The sequence below is a fragment of the Oncorhynchus keta genome, chromosome 1, assembly GCF_023373465.1.
Source record: "Oncorhynchus keta strain PuntledgeMale-10-30-2019 chromosome 1, Oket_V2, whole genome shotgun sequence".
Classification (NCBI taxonomy): domain Eukaryota; kingdom Metazoa; phylum Chordata; class Actinopteri; order Salmoniformes; family Salmonidae; genus Oncorhynchus; species Oncorhynchus keta.
The window spans coordinates 31,394,263-31,406,762 of record NC_068421.1 but is presented as its reverse complement, the minus strand read 5'-3'; the positions used below and the strand labels follow the sequence as shown (position 1 = coordinate 31,406,762).

Sequence of the window (12,500 nt, the reverse complement as noted above, 5' to 3'; positions counted from 1 at the left end):
GAGGAAGGGAGAAAGAGAGGGAGGGAGGGAGGGAGAGGAAGGGAGAAAGAGAGGGAGGGAGGGAGGGAGGGAGGGAGGGAGGGAGGGAGGGAGGGAGGGAGGGAGGGAGGGAGGGAGGGAGGGAGGGAGGGAGGGAGGGAGGGGGAGGGAGGGAGGGAGGGAGAAGAAGGGAAGGAGATGGAGGGAGGGAGATGGAGGGAGGGAGGGAGAAGAAGGGAAGGAGAAAGAGAGGGAGGGAGAAGAAGGGAAGGAGAGAGGGAGGGAGGGAGAGAGAGAGAGAGAGAGAGAGAGAGAGAGAGAGAGAGAGAGAGAGAGAGAGAGAGAGAGAGAGAGAGAGAGAGAGAGAGAGAGAGAGAGAGAGAGAGAGAGAGAGAGAGAGAGAGAGGAGGGAGGGAGGGAAGGAGAAGAAGGGAGGAGAGGAAGGGAGAAAGAGAGAGAGGAAGGGATGGAGGGAGGGAGGGAGGGAGGGAGGGAGAAGGGAGAAAGAGAGAGAGGGAGGGAGGGATATTATAGGGAAGAAAGATGAGGGGGGCTTGCTCCTACCTACCTCTCTGATTTGGTCCTGCCGTACATACCTACACGTACGCTACGGTCACAAGACGCAGGCCTCCTAATTGTCCCTAGAATTTCTAAGCAAACAGCTGGAGGCAGGGCTTTCTCCTATAGAGCTCCATTTTTATGGAACGGTCTGCCTACCCATGTCAGAGACGCAAACTCGGTCTCAACCTTTAAGTCTTTACTGAAGACTCATCTCTTCAGTGGGTCATATGATTGAGTGTAGTCTGGCCCAGGAGTGGGAAGGTGAACGGAAAGGCTCTGGAGCAACGAACCGCCCTTGCTGTCTCTGCCTGGCCGGTTCCCCTTTCCACTGGGATTCTCTGCCTCTAACCCTGTTACGGGGCTGAGTCACTGGCTTGCTGGGGCTCTCTCATGCCGTCCCTGGGGGTGCGTCACCTGGATGGGTTGATTCACTGTTGTGGTCAGCCTGTCTGGGTTGGCGCCCCCCTTGGGTTGTACCGTGGCGGAGATCTTTGTGGGCTATACTCGGCCTTGTCTCAGGATGGTAAGTTGGTGGTTGAAGATATCCTCTAGTGGTGTGGGGGCTGTGCTTTGGCAAAGTGGGTGGGGTTATATCCTTCCTGTTTGGCCCTGTCCGGGGTGTCCTCGGATGGGGCCACAGTGTCTCCTGACCCCTCCTGTCTCAGCCTCCAGTATTTATGCTGCAGTAGTTTATGTGTCGGGGGCTAGGGTCAGTTTGTTATATCTGGAGTACCTCTCCTGTCCTATTCGGTGTCCTGTGTGAATCTAAGTGTGCGTTCTCTAATTCTCTCCTTCTCTCTTCTTTCTCTCTCTCTCGGAGGACCTGAGCCCTAGGACCATGCCCCAGGACTACCTGACATGATGACTCCTTGCTGTCCCCAGTCCACCTGGCCATGCTGCTGCTCCAGTTTCAACTGTTCTGCCTTACTATTATTCAACCATGCTGGTCATTTATGAACATTTGAACATCTTGGCCACGTTCTGTTATAATCTCCACCCGGCACAGCCAGAAGAGGACTGGCCACCCCACATATGCTCTCTCTAATTCTCTCTTTCTTTCTCTCTCTCGGAGGACCTGAGCCCTAGGACCGTGCCCCAGGACTACCTGACATGATGGCTCCTTGCTGTCCCCAGTCCACCTGACTGTGCTGCTGCTCCAGTTTCAACTGTTCGGCCTTATTATTATTCGACCATGCTGGTCATTTATGAACATTTTAACATCTTGGTCATGTTCTGTTATAATCTCTACCCGGCACAGCCAGAAGAGGACTGGCCACCCCACATAGCCCGGTTCCTCTCTAGGTTTCTTCCTAGGTTTTGGCCTTTCTAGGGAGTTTTTCCTAGCCACCGTGCTTTTACACCTGCATTGTTTGCTGTTTGGGGTTTTAGGCTGGGTTTCTGTACAGCACTTTGAGATATCAGCTGATGTACGAAGGGCTATATAAATAAATTTGATTTGATTTGATTTGGTAAGGCAGTTGTTACCTGACCATTCTATGACACTGTGACTTCCCCTATGCCATCGGAAACCATGGTAACGTCATTTCAACCTCCCAGCCCGGCCAATCCCTCAACAGCTCATAATATCGACTCCACAACTCAACCTGCACAAGGACAAAACCATCAGGAGACTAAAATAACTATAAAACAACCAGTGTGCCACCTGGGCTTTGTGAATAGACTACAAATAGCTAAAGTTTCCCCTCCAATTACTTAGGTGGGCGATATTGCCCCACATTCTAACTTCAACTGGGCTGAATAGAACATGTGGAATTTTGCCATATGGACTAAGAAAGAGAGACAGTGAGACAGGGAGGAACTAGAAAAATAATGATAGTGATAGAAAGCATTTCCGACAAGCATCCCCACATTGGGAGACTGAAATGAGTTCACCCCTCTGTTTCTATCATCTCTCACTTTCTCCCTCCCGCTCTCCCTCCTGACTGCGTTCTCATTTTCCATCTCCTATTCATTTTTAACCACTTGTCAGCGATGCGACCCCCACACTGCTTTACAGATGGAGTGTGTTGGAGGGCGGCGGTGTGCATTAGCGTTACTCTGCTCCGCCTCCGCTAGCTAGCTGGGTGTAAAAAATACCATTACAGCTGCCGGCTGTGGGGTCGTCCAGATCGATCCATTATGGAGCTGAGAGGGCCGGCTGGGACCTACTTTAACACCCCGCCCAGTTGGATTATCCCACACTGCACTGGAGACACTGCCAAAGTGAGTTAGTGTCATGGAGACGAGGGAGAGATGGGAGGGAGACGAGGGAGGGAAGGGGTAGGCTCGTAGAGAGTGGGAGGCATATGCTGGGGAGAGAGAGGGAGGGACGAAGTGATAGGAGTGGAGGGACTAATTGATAGGAGTGGAGGGACGAAGTGATAGGAGTGGAGGGGCGAAGTGATAGGAGTGGAGGGACAAAGTGATAGGAGTGGAGGGACGAAGTGATAGGAGTGGAGGGACGAAGTGATAGGAGTGGAGGGACGAAGTGATAGGAGTGGAGGGGCGAAGTGATAGGAGTAGAGGGACGAAGTGATAGGAGTGGAGGGACGAAGTGATAGGAGTGGAGGGACGAAGTGATAGGAGTGGAGGGACGAAGCGATAGGAGTGGAGGGGCGAAGTGATAGGAGTAGAGGGACGAAGTGATAGGAGTGGAGGGGCGAAGTGATAGGAGTAGAGGGACGAAGTGATAGGAGTGGAGGGGCGAAGTGATAGGAGTAGAGGGACGAAGTGATAGGAGTGGAGGGGCGAAGTGATAGGAGTGGAGGGGCGAAGTGATAGGAGTGGAGGGACGAAGTGATAGGAGTGGAGGGACGAAGTGATAGGAGTGGAGGGACGAAGTGATAGGAGTGGAGGGGCGAAGTGATAGGAGTGGAGGGACGAAGTGATAGGAGTGGAGGGACGAAGTGATAGGAGTGGAGGGACGAAGTGATAGGAGTGGAGGGACGAAGTGATAGGAGTGGAGGGACGAAGTGATAGGAGTGGAGGGACGAAGTGATAGGAGTGGAGGGACGAAGCGATAGGAGTGGAGGGGCGAAGTGATAGGAGTAGAGGGACGAAGTGATAGGAGTGGAGGGGCGAAGTGATAGGAGTAGAGGGACGAAGTGATAGGAGTGGAGGGGCGAAGTGATAGGAGTAGAGGGACGAAGTGATAGGAGTGGAGGGGCGAAGTGATAGGAGTGGAGGGACGAAGTAATAGGAGTGGAGGGGCGAAGTGATAGGAGTAGAGGGACGAAGTGATAGGAGTGGAGGGGCGAAGTGATAGGAGTAGAGGGACGAAGTGATAGGAGTGGAGGGACGAAGTGATAGGAGTGGAGGGGCGAAGTGATAGGAGTAGAGGGACGAAGTGATAGGAGTGGAGGGGCGAAGTGATAGGAGTGGAGGGACGAAGTGATAGGAGTGGAGGGGCGAAGTGATAGGAGTAGAGGGACGAAGTGATAGGAGTGGAGGGGCGAAGTGATAGGAGTGGAGGGACGAAGTAATAGGAGTGGAGGGGCGAAGTGATAGGAGTAGAGGGACGAAGTGATAGGAGAAAGAGAGTTGTCACCAACTTTGCATGGTGTCTACTCTAGGGTCGTCTCAGAGTGGACTTGTCAGTGTTAACGATGATGACAAGGACTTCCCCCCTGAAGAGACGTAAGGAATATCTATCTAGAGGCTATCTATACCATCAGAAACACATCCATCCATGCATGTGTGCCCACATCGGCCCAGTGCCTTACATGGAGGGTAAAGGCTGGCACTCTGCAGCTCTATAGGATTGAGGTCATGTGTATTTAGGGATGACATTGTCTCCAAACTGACATGTCGTCCCTAAAGTGACACTACACACCCTGCCAATGGCATCCGCTGCCCCCTGGCATTACACACACAGAACACCTATAGCATCCGCTGCCCCCTGGCATTACACACACAGAACACCTATAGCATCCTCTGCCCCCTGGCATTACACACACAGAACACCTATAGCATCCTCTGCCCCCTGGCATTACACACACAGAACACCTATAGCATCCTCTGCCCCCTGGCATTACACACACAGAACACCTATAGCATCCGCTGCCCCCTGGCATTACACACACAGAACACCTATAGCATCCGCTGCCCCCTGGCATTACACACACAGAACACCTATAGCATCCTCTGCCCCCTGGCATTACACACACAGAACACCTATAGCATCCTCTGCCCCCTGGCATTACACACACAGAACACCTATAGCATCTTCTGCCCCCTGGCATTACACACACAGAACACCTATAGCATCCGCTGCCCCTGGCATTACACACAGAACACCTATAGCATCCTCTGCCCCTTGGCATTACACACACAGAACACCTATAGCATCCTCTGCCCCCTGGCATTACACACACAGAACACCTATAGCATCCGCTGCCCCCTGGCATTACACACACAGAACACCTATAGCATCCTCTGCCCCCTGGCATTACACACACAGAACACCTATAGCATCCGCTGCCCCCTGGCATTACACACACAGAACACCTATAGCATCCGCTGCCCCCTGGCATTACACGCACAGAACACCTATAGCATCCTCTGCCCCTTGGCATTACACACACAGAACACCTATAGCATCCGCTGCCCCCTGGCATTACACGCACAGAACACCTATAGCATCCTCTGCCCCTTGGCATTACACGCACAGAACACCTATAGCATCCGCTGCCACAGCACTGCACACAGACTCTCTCTCCAGCTCAAAAGTGCACCAACCCTGATCATCAGCACACACTAATCAATGTCACACGCACGTTCTTCCAGCTTCCACTTCCATCCATTTCATGCACCCACAGACTCACCAGAAACCCCCCATCCCCCCAAGTCTTAAAAAAGACAACAGACACGGCAACATTACATCCAGGCAGCTACCAAAACAAGCTGAAACCATTTACTGGTCATCTCCCCAGGAAAGAGAAGAGGAAGAGAAAAGAGGAAGAAAAAGAGGACAGAGGTAGATGTCTCTCGCTCTCTCACCCCCCCCTTTCCCCCCACTCTTGCTCAGTCTCTTACCCTCTCCTCCTCTAACCCTCCCTCTCCTCCTCTAACCCTCCCTCTCCTCCTCTCACCCCCCTCTCCTCCTCTCTCACCCTCCCTCTCCTCACCCTCCCTCTCCTCCTCTAACCCTCCCTCCTCTCCTCCTCCTCTAACCCACCCTCCCTCTCCTCCTCCAACCCTCCCTCTCCTCCTCTAACCCTCCCTCCCTCTCCTCCTCCTCTAACCCTCCCTCCCTCTCACCCTCCCTCCTCTAAACCCCCCTCTCCTCCTTTAACCCCACCTCTCTTTCTCTAACCCTCCATCTCCTCCTCTAACCCTCCCTCTCCTCCTCTAACCCTCCCTCTCCTCCTCTAACCCTCCCTCTCCTCCTCTAACCCTCCCTCTCCTCTTCTAACCCTCCCTCTCCTCCTCCTCCTCTAACCCTCCCTCCATCTCCTCCTCTTCTAACCCTCCCTCCATCTCCTCCTCTTCTAACCCTCCCTCCATCTCCTCCTCTTCTAACCCTCCCTCCATCTCCTCCTCTTCTAACCATCCCTCTCCTCCTCTAACCCTCCCTCTCCTCCTCCTCCTCTAACCCTCCCTCCCTCTCCTCCTCCTCTAACCCTCCCTCCCTCTCCTCCTCTTCTAACCCTCCCTCCATCTCCTCCTCTTCTAACCCTCCCTCCATCTCCTCCTCTTCTTACCCTCCCTCCATCTCCTCCTCTTCTAACCCTCCCTCCATCTCCTCCTCTTCTAACCCTCCCTCCATCTCCTCCTCTTCTAACCCTCCCTCCATCTCCTCCTCCTCTAACCATCCCTCTCCTCCTCTAATCCTCCCTCTCCTCCTCTAACCCTCCCTCCTCTCCTCCTCCTCTAACCCTCCCTCCCTCTCCTCCTCCTCTAACCCTCCCTCCCTCTCCTCCTCTTCTAACCCTCCCTCCATCTCCTCCTCTTCTAACCCTCCCTCCATCTCCTCCTCTTCTTACCCTCCCTCTCTCCTCTCCTCCTCCTCTAACCCTCCCTCTCCTCTCCTCCTCCTCTAACCCTCCCTCTCCTCTTCTAACCCTACCTCTCCTCTTCTAACCCTCCCTCTCCTCTTCTAACCCTCCCTCTCCTCCTCTAACCCTCCCTCCTTTCCTCCTCTTACCCTCCCTCCCTCTCCTCCTCTTCTAACCCTCCCTCCCTCTCCTCTTCTAACCCTACCTCTCCTCTTCTAACCCTCCCTCTCCTCTTCTAACCCTCCCTCTCCTCTTCTAACCCTCCCTCCTTTCCTCCTCTTACCCTCCCTCCCTCTCCTCCTCTTCTAACCCTCCCTCCCTCTCCTCTAACACTCCCTCTCCTCCTCTAACCCCCCCTCTCCTCCTTTAACCCCACCTCTCTTTCTCTAACCCTCCCTCTCCTCCTCTAACCCTCCCTCTCCTCTTCTAACCCTCCCTCTCCTCTTCTAACCCTCCCTCTCCTCTTCTAACCCTCCCTCCATCTCCTCCTCTTCTAACCCTCCCTCCATCTCCTCCTCTTCTAACCCTCCCTCCATCTCCTCCTCCTCTAACCCTCCCTCTCCTCCTCTAACCCTCCCTCCTCTCCTCCTCTAACCCTCCCTCCCTCTCCTCCTCCTCTAACCCTCCCTCCCTCTCCTCCTCTTCTAACCCTCCCTCCATCTCCTCCTCTTCTAACCCTCCCCCATCTCCTCCTCTTCTAACCCTCCCTCCATCTCCTCCTCTTCTAACCCTCCCTCCCTCTCCTCCTCTTCTAACCCTCCCTCCATCTCCTCCTCTTCTAACCCTCCCTCCATCTCCTCCTCTTCTTACCCTCCCTCTCCTCCTCTTCTAACCCTCCCTCCATCTCCTCCTCTTCTAACCCTCCCTCCATCTCCTCCTCTAACCCTCCCTCCCTCTCTTCCTCCTCTAACCCTCCCTCCCTCTCCTCCTCCTCTAACCCTCCCTCCCTCTCCTCCTCTTCTAACCATCCCTCCCTCTCCTCCTCTAACCCTCCCTCCCTCTCCTCCTCTAACCCTCCCTCCCTCTCCTCCTCTAACCCTCCCTCCCTCCCGCTCCTCCTCCTCTAACCCCCCCTCTCCTCCTTTAACCCCCCCCTCTCCTCTTCTAACCCTCCCTCTCCTCTTCTAACCCTCCCTCTCCTCCTCTAACCCTCCCTCCCTCTCCTCCTCCTCTAACCCTCCCTCCCTCTCCTCCTCTTCTAACCCTCCCTCCATATCCTCCTCTTCTAACCCTCCCTCCCTCCCTCTCCTCCTCATCTAACCCTCCCTCCATCTCCTCTTCTAACCCTCCCTCCACCTCCTCCGCCTCTAACCCTCCCTCCTGTCCTCCTCTTCTAACCCTCCCTCTCCTCCTCTTCTAACCCTCCCTCCCTCTCCTCCTCTTCTAACCCTCCCTCCCGCTCCTCCTCTTCTAACCCTCCCTCCCCCTCCTCCTCTAACCCTCCCTACCTCTCCTCCTCTAACCCTCCCTCCCTCTCCCCCTCCTCTAACCCTCCCTCCCTCTCCTCCTCCTCTAACCCTCCCTCCCTCTCCTCCTCCTCTAACCCTCCCTCCCTCTCCTCCTCCTCTAACGCTCCCTCCCTCTCCACCTCTAACCCTCCCTCTCCTCCTCTAACCCTCCCTCCCTCCCCTCTTCTTCTAACCCTCCCTACCTCTCATCCTCTAACCCTCCCTCCCTCTCCTCCTCTAACCCTCCCTCCCTCTCCTCCTCTAACCCTCCCTCCCTCTCCTCCTCCCTAACCCTCCCTCCCTCCCTCTCCTCCTCCTCTAACCCCCTCTCCTCCTTTAACCCCCCCTCTCCTCTTCTAACCCTCCCTCTCCTCTTCTAACCCTCCCTCTCCTCCTCTAACCCTCCCTCCCTCTCCTCCTCCTCTAACCCTCCCTCCCTCTCCTCCTCTTCTAACCCTCCCTCCATATCCTCCTCTTCTAACCCTCCCTCCTCTCCTCCTCTTCTAACCCTCCCTCCCTCTCCTCCTCTTCTAACCCTCCCTCCCTCTCCTCCTCCTCCTTAACCCTCCCTCCCTCTCCTCCTCTAACCCTCCCCCCTCTCTTCCTCCTCTAACCCTCCCTCCCTCTCTCCTCCTCCTCTAACCCTCCCTCCCTCTCCTCCTCTTCTAACCCTCCCTCCCTCTCCTCCTCCTCTAACCCTCCCTCCCTCTCCTCCTCCTCTAACCCTCCCTCCCTCTCCTCCTCCTCTAACCCTCCCTCCCTCTCCTCCTCTTCTAACCCTCCCTCCCTCTCCTCCTCCTCTAACCCTCCTCCCCCTCTCCTCCTCCTCGAACCCTCCCTCCCTCTCTTCCTCCTCTAACCCTCCCTCCCTCCCTCTCCTCCTCCTCTAACCCTCCCTCCCTCTCCTCCTCTTCTAACCCTCCCTCCATCTCCTCCTCTTCTAACCCTCCCTCCATCTCCTCCTCCTCTAACCCTCCCTCCCTCTCCTCTTCCTCTAACCCTCCCTCCCTCTCCTCCTCTTCTAACCCTCCCCCCTCTCCTCCTCCTTTAACCCTCCCTCCCTCCCCTCCTCTAACCCTCCCTCCCTCTCTTCCTCCTCTAACCCTCCCTCCCTCTCCTCCTCCTCTAACCCTCCCTCCCTCTCTCCTCTTCTAACCCTCCCTCCCTCTCTTCCTCCTCCTCTAACCCTCCCCTCCCTCTCCTCCTCCTCTAACCCTCCCTCCCTCTCCTCCTCTTCTAACCCTCCCTCCATCTCCTCCTCTTCTAACCCTCCCTCCCTCTCCTCCTCCTCTAACCCTCCCCCCTCTCCTCCTCTAACCCTCCCTCCCTCTCTTCCTCCTCCTCCTCTAACCCTCCCTCCCTCTCCTCCTCTTCTAACCCTCCCTCCCTCTCCTCCTCCTCTAACCCTCCCTCCCTCCCTCCCTCTCCTCCTCCTCTAACCCTCCCTCCCTCCCTCTCCTCCTCCTCGAACCCTCCCTCCCTCTCTTCCTCCTCTAACCCTCCCTCCCTCCCTCTCCTCCTCCTCCTAACCCTCCCTCCCTCTCCTCCTCTTCTAACCCTCCCTCCATCTCCTCCTCCTCTAACCCTCCCTCCATCTCCTCCTCCTCTAACCCTCCCTCCTCTCCTCCTCTTCTAACCCTCCCTCCCTCTCCTACTCTTCTAACCCTCCCTCCCTCTCCTCCTCTTCTAACCTCCCTCTCCTCCTCCTCTAACCCTCCCTCCCCTCCCTCCCTCCCTCTCCTCCTCCTCTAACCCTCCCTCCCTCTCCTCCTCTAACCCTCCCTCCCTCTCTTCCTCCTCTAACCCTCCCTCCCTCTCCTCCTCTTCTAACCCTCCCTACCTCTCCTCCTATAACCTGCCCTCCCTCTCCTCCTCTAACCCTCCCTCCATCTCATCCTCTAACCCTACCTCCTCTCATCCTCTAACCCTCCCTCCCTCTCCTCCTCTTCTAACCCTCCCTCCCCCCTCCTCTCCCTCCCTCCCTACCTCTCCTCCTCTAACCCTCCCTCCCTCTCCCCCTCCTCTAACCCTCCCTCCCTCTCCTCCTCCTCTAACCCTCCCTCCCTCTCCTCCTCCTCTAACCCTCCCTCCCTCTCCTCCTCCTCTAACGCTCCCTCCCTCTCCACCTCTAACCCTCCCTCCTCCTCTAACCCTCCTCCTCCTCTAACCCTCCCTCCCTCCCTCCCCTCCCTCCTCTCTCCTCTAACCCTCCCTCCCTCTCCTCCTCTAACCCTCCCTCCCTCTCCTCCTCTAACCCTCCCTCCCTCTCCTCCTCCTCTAACCCCCTCTCCTCCTTTAACCCCCTCTCCTCTTCTAACCCTCCCTCTCCTCTTCTAACCCTCCCTCTCCTCCTCTAACCCTCCCTCCCTCTCCTCCTCCTCTAACCCTCCCTCCCTCTCCTCCTCTTCTAACCCTCCCTCCATATCCTCCTCTTCTAACCCTCCCTCCTCTCCTCCTCTTCTAACCCTCCCTCCCTCTCCTCCTCTTCTAACCCTCCCTCCCTCTCCTCCTCCTTTAACCCTCCCTCCCTCTCCTCCTCTAACCCTCCCTCCCTCTCTTCCTCCTCTAACCCTCCCTCCCTCTCCTCCTCCTCTAACCCTCCCTCCCTCTCCTCCTCTTCTAACCCTCCCTCCCTCTCCTCCTCCTCTAACCCTCCCTCCCTCTCCTCCTCCTCTAACCCTCCCTCCCTCTCCTCCTCCTCTAACCCTCCCTCCCTCTCCTCCTCTTCTAACCCTCCCTCCCTCTCCTCCTCCTCTAACCCTCCCTCCCTCTCCTCCTCCTCGAACCCTCCCTCCCTCTCTTCCTCCTCTAACCCTCCCTCCCTCCCTCTCCTCCTCCTCTAACCCTCCCTCCCTCTCCTCCTCTTCTAACCCTCCCTCCATCTCCTCCTCTTCTAACCCTCCCTCCATCTCCTCCTCCTCTAACCCTCCCTCCCTCTCCTCTTCCTCTAACCCTCCCTCCCTCTCCTCCTCTTCTAACCCTCCCTCCCTCTCCTCCTCCTCTAACCCTCCCTCCCTCTCCTCCTCTAACCCTCCCTCCCTCTCTTCCTCCTCTAACCCTCCCTCCCTCTCCTCCTCCTCTAACCCTCCCTCCCTCTCCTCCTCTTCTAACCCTCCCTCCCTCTCCTCCTCCTCTAACCCTCCCTCCCTCTCCTCCTCCTCTAACCCTCCCTCCCTCTCCTCCTCTTCTAACCCTCCCTCCCTCTCCTCCTCCTCTAACCCTCCCTCCCTCTCCTCCTCCTCTAACCCTCCCTCCCTCTCCTCCTCCTCTCTAACCCTCCCTCCCTCTCCTCCTCTTCTAACCCTCCCTCCCTCTCCTCCTCTAACCCTCCCTCCCTCTCCTCCTCCTCGAACCCTCCCTCCCTCTCTTCCTCCTCTAACCCTCCCTCCCTCCCTCTCCTCCTCCTCTAACCCTCCCTCCCTCTCCTCCTCTTCTAACCCTCCCTCCATCTCCTCCTCTTCTAACCCTCCCTCCCTCTCCTCCTCCTCTAACCCTCCCTCCCTCTCCTCCTCTAACCCTCCCTCCCTCTCTTCCTCCTCTAACCCTCCCTCCCTCTCCTCCTCCTCTAACCCTCCCTCCCTCCCTCCCTCTCCTCCTCCTCTAACCCTCCCTCCCTCCCTCTCCTCCTCCTCGAACCCTCCCTCCCTCTCTTCCTCCTCTAACCCTCCCTCCCTCCCTCTCCTCCTCCTCTAACCCTCCCTCCCTCTCCTCCTCTTCTAACCCTCCCTCCATCTCCTCCTCCTCCCCAACCCTCCCTCCCTCCCTCTCCTCCTCCTCGAACCCTCCCTCCCTCTCTTCCTCCTCTAACCCTCCCTCCCTCCCTCTCCTCCTCCTCTAACCCTCCCTCCCTCTCCTCCTCTTCTAACCCTCCCTCCATCTCCTCCTCCTCTAACCCTCCCTCCATCTCCTCCTCCTCTAACCCTCCCTCCTCTCCTCCTCTTCTAACCCTCCCTCCCTCTCCTACTCTTCTAACCCTCCCTCCCTCTCCTCCTCTTCTAACCCTCCCTCTCCTCCTCCTCTAACCCTCCCTCCCTCCCTCCCTCCCTCTCCTCCTCCTCTAACCCTCCCTCCCTCTCCTCCTCTAACCCTCCCTCCCTCTCTTCCTCCTCTAACCCTCCCTCCCTCTCCTCCTCCTCTAACCCTCCCTACCTCTCCTCCTATAACCTGCCCTCCCTCTCCTCCTCTAACCCTCCCTCCCTCTCCTCCTCTAACCCTCCCTCCCTCTCATCCTCTAACCCTCCCTCCCTCTCCTCCTCTTCTAACCCTCCCTCCCTCTCCTCCTCTAACCCTCCCTCCCTCTCCTCCTCTAACCCTCCATCCCTCTCCTCCTCTAACCACCCCTCTTCTCCTTTAACCCCCACTCTCCTCCTTTAACCCCCATCTCCTTCTCTAACCCTCCCTCCCTCTCCTCTTCTAACCCTCCCTCCCTCTCCTCCTCTAACCCCCCTCTCCTCCTCTAACCCCCCATCTCCTCCTCTAACCCTCCATCTCCTCCTCTAACCCTCCCTCTCCTCCT

At 56.8% G+C, this 12,500-nt stretch overlaps 1 protein-coding gene and 1 long non-coding RNA gene across 54 annotated transcripts in view; both read right to left on the bottom strand.

The window, feature by feature from the left end:
* LOC118373607 (BCAS3 microtubule associated cell migration factor-like) overlaps positions 1-12,500 on the bottom strand; it is a 222,985-nt gene that overhangs the window by 53,984 nt on the left and 156,501 nt on the right. The window lies entirely within an intron of this gene.
* Positions 1,360-5,469, bottom strand: LOC127930864 (uncharacterized). Of its 4 annotated transcripts, none has more exons than XR_008139637.1 (3): positions 4,837-5,469; positions 4,672-4,755; positions 1,360-4,629 (listed from the first exon to the last, which is right to left on the bottom strand). It is a non-coding gene; the product is annotated as an uncharacterized LOC127930864 (long non-coding RNA). The 4 variants fall into 4 exon arrangements; XR_008139641.1 differs by having other exon boundaries at positions 1,360-4,755; positions 4,879-4,920; positions 4,963-5,469; XR_008139639.1 differs by having other exon boundaries at positions 1,360-4,755; positions 4,879-4,962; positions 5,005-5,469.